The sequence below is a fragment of the Hyla sarda genome, chromosome 1, assembly GCF_029499605.1.
Source record: "Hyla sarda isolate aHylSar1 chromosome 1, aHylSar1.hap1, whole genome shotgun sequence".
NCBI lineage: Eukaryota > Metazoa > Chordata > Amphibia > Anura > Hylidae > Hyla > Hyla sarda.
In genome coordinates, this window is record NC_079189.1 from 402,093,057 (window position 1) to 402,102,544 (window position 9,488).

The window sequence follows — 9,488 nt, forward strand, 5'->3', positions numbered from 1 at the left end:
CTGAAATTGCTTATTATTCATTTTACAGTTTGATCTGCTCATGCCACAGGTGAAAAAATAATTGGTTGTTGCGAATACAATGTAGCACAATAACACTATACACTGCTACACTTTCTGTAGCAGATCTTGATCAAGTGACAACTGCACAAGACTGTATATAACTTAATGTATTGCTTTGCACTGCAGATCTAGTCTAATAGCTAAAATTAGAGATGAGTGAATCGAAGCTGACGAATCCGAATTCATTAACAATTTCATGAAAAATCTGATTTGCAACAAATGCGAATATCGCCGCAATTCTATAGCAAAAACCGCTTCATTAAACTCCATTTAGTGTGGTCCAGGCTCCAGGGCATCTAAAATGGCAGATCCACATGTGAGGACATGGGGCAAGGAATCCTGGGAAGGCGGGAACAAGGGTAGGTGGGATGACCCTGAATCTCATGCAGGATGCAGCCTATCAGCAGCCAGTCACCCCTGTGATGTTACAGCCCTCCCAGTCACTGTCCACAGCATTGTATTACAGAGAGGGGCAGAGAGCTGTGTGTTGCCTCATACTTCTGAACAAGCTGGCTCAGCTGCAGAAACGTTAGCAGAGGAGGGAGAGATCATTTTTTAGGGCAAATCTGTGTTTTTGTTCCACAACAACTGGTCTGCTAGTTATACTAGTCTGTAGATGGTATAATACATACCCAGCAGTCCATTCCTAATAGTCTTTGAGAGAGAGTGGTTTGGGTTTAGTACACAGCGACTATGTGCTGCAGCACTGTTGCCTACTGCTGGTGTTGTGCACAAATCATTTTTTAAGCGTACTGTAGCACATTTTTCTGCCCTCATAAGTGAATATCATATCCGTACATCTAAGTGGTGTACTGTTTTGTTCCTGTTAAACCCTTAAGGACCAAGCATTTTTCAGTTTTTGCACTTTCATTTTTTCCTCTTTACATTTTAAAAATCATAACCTGTTGATGGGAAAATCAGCTACTCGGCGGTGTGGCAGTTTTTTATCAAGCATCCGGAGGAGGATAACATAGCCACATGCAAAATGTGTCGGCAGAAGGTGAAGCGTGGCCAGGGTCCCAATGTTGGAACCACGGCCCTGCGTCAACATATGCTGCGCCACCATAAAGTGTGGTGATGTGGTGGTCCAGCCTGCTGCATCACCCAGTGGCACACCGCTCCCTCTTTCAGCCAGACAAGACTCCACCACCTCAGCCAAAGGGAGCTGTCATACCCTCCTTCTGTCGCTCCAGATACTCCTGCTCCTCTTACTTTGAGTCAGTCATTCCGCCAGCAATCCATCAGCAAAGCCATGTCCAAGAGACAACAGTATGCGCCCACTCATCCAACAGCGTAGAAGCTGAATGTGCTCCTCTCCAAGTTGCTGGTGCTGCAGTCCCTCCCTTTTCAACTGGTGGACTCTGCACCTTTCAGAGAACTGATGGCTTACGGGATGAACAATGCCATTCCACTGCTTCATTTCCTACAACACGTGTTGGAAACAATGGCTGGTCAAGGCACTGGAGACGTGGTGCCTACATCTCACGGCCATGAGCCCAGTGGGGGCTGAACTGGAGGTGGAGGAGGGGGAGGGGCACAGTGGAGCACAGTTTAGGTTTCGTGAAGTGGGCATTTGTTCTAGTCCTCTGACAGGAGAGGAGGAGCAGGAGCAGCCAGAGGAGCAAGAGGGTTGTGAGGAAGACGAGACAGAGGAGAGGACCCAGACACACTGTGGCTGTATGCAGTGAAGATAGAGGCAGGGAGTCCCTCCGAGTCACTTGCACAAATGGCACGATGCATGCTCCCTTGCTTGCGTAGTGACTAGTGTTGAGCGGCATAGGCCATATTCGAATTCGCGAATATTCGCGAATATATGGACGAATATTCGTCATATATTCGCGAATATTCGCATATTCGTAATATTCTCGTTTTATTTTCGCATATGTGAAAATTCGCGTGTGCGAAAATAACATATGCGAAAATTAGCATATACAAAATTAGCATAAGCAAAGCAAACATTCGCATATGCGAAAATTCGCACACCAGTCTCACACAGTAGTATTAGAGCCTTTTTTACACCACACAAGCTGGAAGCAGAGAGGGATGATTACTGTGGGCAAAAAAACAAAAGAATATTCGTAATTACGAATATATAGCGCTATATTCGCGAATATTCGCGAATTCGCGAATATGCGATATTCGCGAATAAAATTCGTATTGCGAATATTCGCGAGCAACACTAGTAGTGACCTCCGAATTGTCACCATTCGGCAGTGGGATGACTTCTGGCTCTCCACCTTATTGGACCCTCGCTTCCGGCACAAAATGGAGGGCCTTTTTTACACCCACTGAGAGGGAGGACAAACTGACCTACTACAAAGACATCCTACGTAGTCAGTTGGCCAATGCCTATCGGCATCGTCATCCATCCTCTCTCAGGTCTGACTTGGGGGACCCTCTGCGCTCACCTTCCACTGTCATGGCTGCTGGGGAGGGGTGGCAGGAGCGGTATCAGCTCCATAAGCAGTAGCCTGAGTCTACAGTAGCTGATGAGTACCTTTCTTCACCCGCATAGTGAAGCAACTCATCATCAGCGGGTAGACCTGGAGCAGGACCTGATCCAGCAGGTGGTGGCATACCCTGACATGCCCATGCCAACAGACCTTGAAGATCCGCTGGACTTCTGGGCTTGACTTATGGCCGCAGCTAGCAAAGTTTGTCCTGGAAAAGCTGTCCTACGCGGCCAGTAGTGTGCCATCAGAGTGTTTAGTGTGGCCAGGGCCATAGTCACACCAAGGAGAACTCGTCTGTCCACGAAAAATGTGGAGAGACTGACCTTTGTGAAGATGAATCAGGCATGGATCAGCCAGGATTTCACCACACCAATGCCTGATGCCTGAGTAGGTTGACCATGGTGCCACACCAATACATCACAAATATGGTGCAAAACAGATTTAAGGCGATGATTCCCAGTTACAAACATTCCTCCACATCAGACCTTTTTTCACCCACCTTCGTCACCGGGTACTGGTATTGCCAACTACTGCACCACTCTGTCACTGGGTCACTTTAAGGACTCCTGATGCTGTCAGGCTGTCTCATTCTGCCACCATATGCTCTCCTCATGCTGCTGCCACCTCCAAGCTGTGTCATTCAGCCACTATGTGGTCTCCTCATGCTGCTACCAACTCCAGGCTGTGCCATTCAGCCACTATATGGTCTCCTCATGCTTCAGCCACCTCCAGGCTGTGTCATTCAGCCACCATGTGGATTCTTAATGCTGCCAACAACTCCAGGCTGTGCCATTCAGCCACTATATGGTCTCCTCATGCTGCTTGGACATTACCTAAAAATTTTTATGGCAGCACTAGCTACCATAAATCTTCAATTTAAATTTGAAAATTAATCTATTTATCTTAGGGATTGTGAGACCCTATCATCTCCTCATGCTGCCGCCAACTCCAGGCTGTGTCAGTCAGCCACAATATGCTGCCACCAACTCCAGACTGTTTCATTCAGACACTATATGGTCTCCTCGTGCAGCCACAAACTCCAGGCTGTGTCATTCAGCCTCTATATGCTGCCAACCAGTCCAGGCTGTGTCATTCAGCCACTACGTGTTCTCCTCATGCTGCTGCCAACTCCAGGCTGTGCCATTCAGCCACTATATGGTCTCTTCATGCTGCCCCCACCTCCAGACTGTGTCATTCAGCCACTGTGTGGTCTCCTCATGCTGTCACCAACTCCAGGCTGTACCATTCAGCCACTATATGGTCTCCTCATGCTGATGGGACATTACCTAAAAAAAAATATAGCAGCACTAGCTACCATAAATCTTCAATTTAAATTTGAAAATTAATCTTTTTATCTTAGAGATTGTGAGGCCCTATGATCTTCTCATGCTGCCGCCAACTCCAGGCTGTGTCATTCAGCCACTATATGCTGCCACCAACTCCAGACTGTGTCATTCAGCCACTATATGGTCTCCTCATGCTGCCACAAACTCCAGGCTGTGACATTCAGCCACTATATGGTCTCCTCATGCATCCGCCAACTCCAGGTTGTGCCATTCAGCCACTATATGGTCTCCTCATGCTGATGGGATATTATCCAAAAAAATGTTATGACAGCACTAGTTACCATAAATCTTCAATTTAAATTTGAAAATTCATCTTTTAATCTAAGGGATGGTGAGGCCCTATGGTCTCCTCATGCTGCTGGGACATTACCTACATTTTTTTATGGTAGCACAAGCTACCAATTTAAATTTTAAAATTAATCTTTTTATCTTAGGGATTGTGAGGCCCTATCGTCTCCTCATGCTGCCACCAACTCCAGGCTGTGTCATTCAGCCACTATATGCTGCCACCAACTCCAGACTGTGTCATTCAGCCACTATATGGTCTCCTCGTGCTGCCCCCAACTCCAGGCTGTGTCACTCAGCCTCTATATGCTGCCAACAAGTCCAGGCTATGCCATTCAGCCACTATATGGTCTCTTCATGCTTTCACCAACTCCATGCTGTGTCATTCAGCCACTATATGGTCTCCTCATGCTTTCACCAACTCCAGGCTTTGTCATTCAGCCACTATGGGGTCTCCACATGCTGCCGCAAACTCCAGGCTGTGTCATTCAGCCACTATAGGGTCTCCTCATGCTGCCACAAACTCCATGCTGTGTCATTCACCCACTATATGGTCTCCTCATGCTGCCCACATTTCCACACTGTGTCATTCAGCCACTAAATGTTCTCCTTATGCTGCCGCCATCTCCAGGCTGTGCCATTCAGCCACTATATGGTCTCCTTATGCTTCCACAAACTCCAGGCTGTGCCATTCAGCCATTATTATGTCTCCTCATGCTTCAGCCACCTCCAGGCTGTGTCATTCAGCAACTGTGTGGTCTCCTCATGCTGCTGCAAACTCCAGGCTGTGCCATTCAGCCACTATGTGGTCTCTTTATGTTGCCGCCAACTCCAGGCTGTGTCATTCAGCCACTACATGGTCTCCTCATGCTTCCGCCAACTCTCGACTGTGCCATTCAGCCACTATATGGTCTTCTCATGTTTCTGCCACCTCCAGGCTTTTTCATTCAGGCACTATGTGGTCTCCTCATCCTGCCTCCAACTCCAGGCTGTGCCATTCAGCCACTATATGGTCTCCTCATTCTTCTGAGACATTACCTAAAAAAAAGTTATGGTAGCACTAGCTACCATAAATGTTCAATTTAAATTTGATAATTCATCTTTTAATCTTAGGGATTGTGAAGCCGTTTGGTCTCCTCATGCTGCTGGGACATTTCCTAACATACTGATGCTCATACTGATGCCAACTCCAGGCTCTGTCATTTTGCCGCTCTGTGGCAGTGATTCTAATAGCGATGCCCGTATTTTGCATGTCATACTGAATAACAGTATTATTTCACTAACACAGCACACTCCCTATGCGTGTTAGGGCAAGCCAAAGTGTTCTACACCCCTATTTAGCCTCTCTGTAGGCCAGAAACATCCGTATTTAATAGTGATTGACCGCAAATAAATTCGGACCGAACCAAATTTTTTGGGAAAATTCGGCGAATCGGCCGAATCTAATTTTTCAAAAATTCGCTCATCTCTAGTCATTGCATAGTACTTATCATATGATAGATTTGATGCAGTATTATGATTTCCACTATAAAAAGACAGTTACACAATTGTGAAAACAGTCTAATGATACTGAATGGTAATAAAGATAATGCTTGAAAGTTGTCATTTAAGTATGAATGTTTTTTTTTTTTTTTCTTTTTTTTTTATCTAAGAAGGTCCTATGACAAAAAGATACAGTATTTTTCTCCAAAAACCAACACAAAAAATTCCATACTTACCACATGATGTTTTTTTGGGCAAAAAAACATTGCAGCCAGATGTAAAGTTTTGAGTCAAATGGTAAATATAAAAAATCATAATTACATGGCATTGTTAATCATTTTTTTTAAAACCATTAGTGACGTGTTTTGGCTTAGTGGCATTTTGTCAAAATTGCAGCATGTTTTTGCTATGGCGTTTTTTTCAAGTAAGTTTTTTCAAGGTTTTTCCAACCATAGACCTATATAGATAGAAAAAATGCCAAAAAAGCCTAGTGAACATGCATGTTGGCATTTTTTTCTGGTGTTTTCTTACCCCAATTCTTAAATAGAAATCCTTGATTCACGTGATACTAATATGCCCTATTTAAAAAAAAAAATAAGAAAAAACACCTTCATACATGTACACATTTTTGCTGCCCTTTTTTTCAACCTATAGAGGTCTAAGTGAAAACAAATTTCACAGTTTCTTGAAAAAAAATTCCATAGCTAGATCAACTGCTGGGACCTCTGTGATCTCCAGAATGGGACCCTGACTCTCTCTGCTGTAATGTTTGGCATACGGCACATGCTCCATGCATTGTTTAAGCTGTAGTGCGGCATCTCCAGTGCTTTCATAGACAATGCATGGAATGCATGCTGTCTGCTCCTCCAAACAGAAGGGATAGCTGGATAACCCCTTTTTTAAGCTGGATAATAAGCTTTTTACACAACATAGTATTAAACCACATGCCTAATATTATCTAGATCTGACATCATCTCTGGAAGAATTTCTCCCCAACCACTGGACCTAACCACTTGGACAATCCGCTCTAAATGGCAGACCCCAACTGAGAAATGGTCTCCACACAGAGCATGAGGAAAGTCAGACAGGTCACGTCAGCAACACTGGCAAAAATAGGCAAAATAGGTACCAAGACAAGAGACAAGGGGATTAGTCTAAAGCAAGCCAGAAAGTCAAAACCTAGAGTGGAGCATATTACAAAAACCATAACAACAGAATCAGGAAAAGCAAGGATAAAACGAGGACGACCATGCAGTACTTAGTCAGGTGGCAAAGACAGGGTCAGGTAACAAGCAGAGGTCAGGTAACAGCAGGTCAGGTATACAGGAAAAATGGGTAAGGATCACTGGTGACAGATGAGAGCATCAATTTTAGGCATAGGATGTAGTAACAAGGAATTTTAAATATTCAGCTGCTGGAAGGTGTAAGCCTTGGTGCTCACTCCTCCTAGTTGACTAGGCTTCACTAGGTGTCACATTATGATAAACAGCTTAGCAACTTACAGGGCTGTGGCCAAGGCAATGAGAAGCATTGTTGTCAGCGTTGGTGGATATGCTTACATGAATGTATATGTTTTCTTTTGTAGATTATGTAAGTTTTCTTTCTGTCTTTTTCTTTTGTGACATAATCTTCAGATTCATTATGTACATGGCAATAAATAATTACATATCTACCTGGCTGCGTACACAGCTACCTACCTGCTTACTTACTTACCTACCTACTGGGCTACCTACCTAGCTACCTTACTTGCTACCTGGCTACCTACTTACCTACATCGCTACGTACCTACATAGTTACCTACTTACCTATCTGGATAGCTACCTACCTACGAAGCTACCTACTTACCTACCTGGCTAGCTACCTACCTACCTAGCTATTTACCTACCTGACTACCTAAATTCTTGGCCACATATCTACCTAGCTAGCTACCTACATAGCTGACCAGCTTCTAGACTAACTACTTGCCTTCATGCCTACCTAAATATCTGTCTACCTAGCTATCTGGCTACTTACACAGCTAACTACCTACCTGGATACCTTCCTACTAAGCTACCTACCTACCAACCAACATAGCTACCTGGCTACCTACATAGCTACCTACCTATTAACCTACCTGGCTATCTACTTGGCTACCTACTTACCTACATAGCTATCTTCCTACCAACACAGCTACCTACATGGTTACCTACTTACCTAACTTGCCACCTACCTATTTACCTAGAAAGCTACCTACCTGGCTACATACCTTCCTGACTACGTAACTATCTAGCTAGCTTCCTCCCTGGCTATATGACTAACTAAATAGCTACCTACTTACCTTGCTACCTACCAACGTATTTACCTACGGGGGGGGGGGGGGGGGGGCAATCTGCTTACCAAAGATGTATTTACCTATTAAGGGGGGCTTCCTATCTGAGGACATATCTGGCTTTGGGGGAGGGGGACTTCCTAATAAGGCAACTATCTAACTATTGTGGGACATACTTACCTAATGGGGACCCTACCTGCCTACATGGGGGACCTACTAACCTACCACTTTTACTCTGTGGGACAAAATGAGGGGCATTTTTACAGTTTTGGGGCCTATAGATATTGTGTAGGTCCGAGATGAAGAGGAAAAAGCAGAAGACTCAGTTCAGAAAGTACATCAATTGTAAGTCACTTTTTCTTTTGTAAGGGGGGGGGGGGTGTAGGGCGTCCCAGTGTGGGGTTGAGGGAGGGGGGTTTATTGATGGGGCACAAGGTACACTAAGTAAGCCTCTGCATATACTTTCCCCAGTGATCTGACTTTTGTGGTTCTAGTAACCTGACCATTACCCTTCTCTATAGACTAGGCATTTGTTTTGTCTTGGTGCATGTTTTGTAATATAGTTTGTGAAAAAATGTCATAACATTCATCGAAAAGCACCTTATTCCTTTTGCTTGCACTATGTGCCTGTATCCACCTCCGTACTATTTTCTTATGTTTGGTGGTCCCCATCTTGTCTACATGGCTTTTTTAAGGACTTAAAAATATTAAATACATAAGTTGAAGAATTTAGAAGAATACAGAAAAAAGAGTTAGGCTGTGTTGACACCACGTTTTTGAAATACAGTTCCCGTATACATGTGCAACTTGAAAACCATACGGAACCGTATTGAAAACCGTATGCATTGACTCTCCATTGTAAACCATGTGCCGATGCATCCGGTTGCATCCATTTTGCGTTTTGTACGGTTTTGTCAGTTTTTTTCCCGTTCCCAAAACCATAGCCTACCACGGTTTTTGTTCCGGGTGAAAAAACGTTTCATACGGTTTTTGACTTTGACAGATTTATTTTCTTGGAATTTCAATCAAACAAGTGAAACTTTATTCATAATGGAGTGAAAAGTTAAAAACGTATACTTTTTCTCTTAACCCCTTAATGACGCAGGGTATTTTCCGTTTTTGCATTTTCATTTTTTCCTCATCACCTTCTAAAAATCATAACGCTTTCAATTTTGCACCTAAAAATCCATATTATGGCTAATTTTTTGCGCCACCAATTGTACTTTGCTGTGACATTAGTAATTTTAGCCAAAAATCCAAGGCGAAACGGAAGAAAAAATCATTGTGCGACAAAATTGAAGAAAAAATGCCATTTTGTAATTTTTGGGGGCTTCCGTTTCTACGCAGTGCATTGTCCGGTAAAAATTCCAGCTTCTCTTTATTCTGTAGGTTCCTACGGTTACAATTATACCCTACCTATATAGGTTTGATTTTGTCGTACTTCTGGAAAAAATCATAACTGCATGCAGGAAAATGCATACGTTTAAAAATGTCCTCTTCTGACCCCTATAACTTTTTTAATTTCCCGCATATGGGGAAGTATGAGGGCTCATT